We start from the raw sequence: 4,195 nt of genomic DNA, 5'->3' as shown, positions 1-4,195 counted from the left end.
TTCTCCATTGCCTTTAGCCTCTCTTTTTTTCTTAGCTATTTGTAAGGCCTCCTCAGACAATCATTTTGGCTTTTTATATTTTTTTTTCTTGGGGATGGTCTTGATCCCTGCCTCCTGTACAATGTCACGAACCTCCATCCATAGTTCTTCAGGTACTTTGTCTATCAGATCTAATCCCTTGAATATATTTCTCATTTCCACTGTATAATCATAAGGGATTTGATTTACATCATACCTGAATGGTCTAGTGATTTTTCCCTACTTTCTTCAATTTAAGTCTGAATTTTGCAATAGGATGTTCATGGTAAGTGCTATGAAAGTAATATTAATCTGGGTTAAAACTATAAGAAAACTGATTCTTCTTCTTTTTTTAATTTATAATTTTTGCTGCTCTGGGTCTTAGTTGCATTCATGAGGGATTTTTAGTTTCTGCACCCAAGCTCTTAGCTGCAGCATATGGGGTCTAGTTTCCTGATCAGGGATCGAACCCTGGCCCCTTGTGTTGGGAGTATGGAGTCTTCGCCTTTGGACCACCAGGGAAGCCGCCAAAACTGATTCTTTTGGATCTTTCAGAGCATTCCGTCCAATAGAACATTTTGTGATGATGAACAAGTCCTGTAGTTTCTAGTGTTCAATATGGTAGCAAGTCGCCACATGTGACTATGGTGTGCTTGATTTGTGGCTAGTGTGACAGAGGAATTTAAATTAATAAAAAGTAATTTAAACAGCACAGCCTCATGCTGTTATATAGACTAATGTTCGTTTTTCATTTTGTTCGGCTGATTACCACACACTTGGCAGTTTGCACATACTTGCTTATTAGCTCACAGTTCTTTAGGTCAGAAATACAGGCTATTTTGGCTGGTTTCTCTGCTTAGAGTCTCAAAAGACTGAAATCAAGGTGTTGGCTTGGCTGGGCTCCTGTCTAGAGGCTTGGGAAGAATCTGCTTCCAGGCTCACTTCAAGTTATTGACAGCCTTCAGTTCCTTGTTGCTGTAGGACTAAGGTCCTTGTTTATTTGCTGGCTGTTGGCCAGGGGTCACTTTCAGCAGATAGTGGCCAATCTCTGGTCCTCCCTTCCATCTGAAAGCCAGCAATGGCTTAAGCAAATCTGTGTGGTTCTTTCAGTCTCTCTGAATTTCCCTGCTAATACCAGCCTGAGCAAATATTCTGCTTTCAAAGTTCTCTCAATTGGGTCAGGCTTACCCCAATACTCTCTGTATTTAAAATCTAACTGATTAGGGGCTTTGCACCTGCAAAAAATCCCTTCACAATGGTAGTCAGATAGGTGTGTGATTGAATAACCAGAAAAGGACTCTCAGGAGGTCGTCTTCCAAATTCTGCCTACCACAGCCCCTTAAGATTTCTAGCCCTTTTGGTCTTCTGAACAGCATCATGTTGGTTGGCAAGAAAAAGTGCCTTATGAAAGCCAAGAAGAAAGTGGTTGCCCCATTTTCTAAGAATATTGGTATGATGTGAAAACACCAGCTCTTCTGGGAAAACACTGGTCATGAGAACTCAAGGAACCAAAATTGAATCTGATTACCACACACTTGTATTTCTGAAGTGAATCTCGCTGATTTGCAGAATGATGAAGTTGCCTTTAGAAAATTCAATCTAATTACGGAGGATGTTCAAGGCAAAAACTACCTGACTAGTTTCCATGGGATAGATCTACCTGTGACAAAACGTGCTCCATGGTCAAAACAATGGTAGACCATGACTGAAGCTCACCTTGTTGTCAAGACTACCAACTGTTATTTGCCTCATCTGTCCTGTGTGGGCTTTACTAAGAAACACAGTGATCACATTCGGAAGACCCCTCATGTCCAGCACCAGCAGGTATGCCAGATTCACATGGAGATGACGATAATCATGGCCTGACAGGTGCAGACAAGTGACTTCAAAGAAGTGGTCCGTAAATTGATTCCAGACAGCATTGGAAAAGACATAGAAAAGGCTTGCCAATCTATCTGCTTTACGATGCCTTTGTTAGAAAAGTAAAAATGCTGAAGAAGTCCAAGTTTGAATTGGGAAAACTCATGGAACTACATGGTGAAGTTAGTAGTTCTGGAAAAGCTGCTGGGGATGAGACAGGTGCTAAAGTTAAACAAACTGATGGATATGAGTCCCCAGTCCAAGAATCTGTTTAAAATGCAGGCCTTTTTAATGGTGACAAAAGGTCTTATTTGTGGCCAAAAAAAAAAAAAAAGATTTCCAGAGATGATTTTGACTCAGCTTGGTTTTTGTAGTTTGCACTAACTTTAAACCCAACTCCCAAGTGAAATATGACCTCACAGTACATAGAGTAACTTCATTGCTTTGGTTTTGAATTCTTTCCTGTTCTCAAGAATCACATTGAAAATGTAGAAACCTAAGAGTTCATGGGTGTGGGTTGTAGGTGGGGCAGTGTAAGAGAATGTATTCCTACATCTACAAAGACTTTAACTTTTCACACTCTCTGGTTAAGATTAGGTTATATATAGATGAGATGGGCTGGCTGTGGAGCTGGAGGATGGACAGCCACTTGAGAAGACTTGGCTGGGGGCTACCAAAGGACAACATAATTCACCTCTCTCAAAGTTACCTACCACTTTATTGTTTGTAGGTTGCTGCTCCATGCCTTAGCATATTTTGAGAGCTGCTAAAGTCAACAACCCCCTCCTTGATCTGTTAAAAAGAGAGATCCCTCAAATCCTTTTGAAGTGATAAAGTGAAGTTGCTCAGTTGTGCCCGACTCTTTGTGACCCCATGGATAGTAGCCTGCACCAAGCTCCTCCATCCATAGGATTTTCAAGGCAAGAGTACTGGAGTGGGTTGCCATTTCCTTCTCCAGGGAATCTCCCCAACCCAGGGATCGAACCCAGGTCTCTCACATTGTAGACAGACGCTTTACTGTCTGAGCCACCAGGGAAGTCCAAAGTGATATCAGTCTGTATTAATGGAAGCATTATGTTCTGAACCAGAAAAAAAATATTTCCAGTGACTTGGCACTAGTCTTGCCTGAACATATTTCAACTGCTTTTAGTTTGGGATACCACATGTTGAAAAAGAGACAAATTAGAGAAAATGCAGAGAGCGGCAACCAATATGATAAAATGTCTAGTTGAAGGTTCATGGCATGGCGCAGGGGATTGGTAATGGGATATAAATCCTCTCTCGTCAGCACGTCATTTTTAGCAGTGTCTATCTAATGGCTGTCATCACTGCTTAGATTCAGAGACCCGCTGGGGAGGAACTGATGGTTGGGGTATATTCAGAATGTTGTAGTTCATATTCCAAACAGCATAATCATCAAAGCTTTTTTTATCTTTGCAAAGAAGAAGTGAAGGGTTAAACCCGGAGACTAAATCAGGTATTCACTTTGACCAGTTGGTTCCAAGTTTGGCTGGATGCACGCTAATTACCCTGCCTAATGGACTTTGCAATATTTGAATTAGGAGTGCAGGAAATTCTCTTTCTCAAGTTTAAATAAATATCCACAGTGGTTGAACTAGTTCCAAGAAGTTTGCAATTGGCTTCAAGTTTAAGTTAAAACAATTAGAATGCCAATTTATTTAACTACAGTGAAAAATACAATGACAATCTAAATGACCATGCTTGAGCTGATGAGACCTGTGCATTCAGTCCCTAAAGGAAGATCTCCAGTGGAAGCCAAAGCATGATCTGGACATTGCTCTGTGCTGGCACAGTGTTCTTTAAATGATTCCAAAATAGCTGGATGTGTTCATCTACAGTTTTTGATCGAGTCTGGATGACTGGCCAGGTTGCTTGGTGGAATGAGGATGAAGCCTAGGATTCATGAGGTCTCTGTTTTAGTCTGTCATGTAGAGTAAATCTGTTAGTAATTCACTAGGTGATGTTTGGTAAATAGGTAAAATAAAAACTGGTAAAAAACGTCTCTAAAGGGGAAGGCGCCAAGATGGCGGAGGAGTAGGACGGGGAAAACACTTTCTCCCCCACAAATTCATCAAAAGAGCATTTAAACGTTGAGTAAATTCCACAAAACAACTTCTGAATGCCGGCAGAGGACATCAGGCACCCAGAAAAGCAACCCAACTCCTCGAAAGGAGGTAGGAAAAAATATTAAAGACAATAAAAGAGACAAAAGAGGGAGGGACGGAGTTCCGTCCCGGGAAGGGAGTCTTAAAAACAGAGAAGTTTCCAAACACCAGGAAACCTTCTCACTGCCGAA

At 41.2% G+C, this 4,195-nt stretch overlaps 1 pseudogene; it reads left to right on the top strand.

Annotated features, from left to right (window-relative positions):
- Nucleotides 1-1,395: 1,395 nt before the first annotated feature.
- Nucleotides 1,396-2,153, top strand: LOC104993656 (annotated as a pseudogene).
- The last annotated feature ends 2,042 nt before the right edge of the window (nucleotides 2,154-4,195 follow it).

The sequence above is a fragment of the Bison bison genome, unplaced genomic scaffold (genome assembly GCF_000754665.1).
Source record: "Bison bison bison isolate TAMUID 2011002044 unplaced genomic scaffold, Bison_UMD1.0 scf7180017864241, whole genome shotgun sequence".
NCBI lineage: Eukaryota > Metazoa > Chordata > Mammalia > Artiodactyla > Bovidae > Bison > Bison bison.
This window is presented reverse-complemented; position numbering and strand designations above follow the sequence as displayed.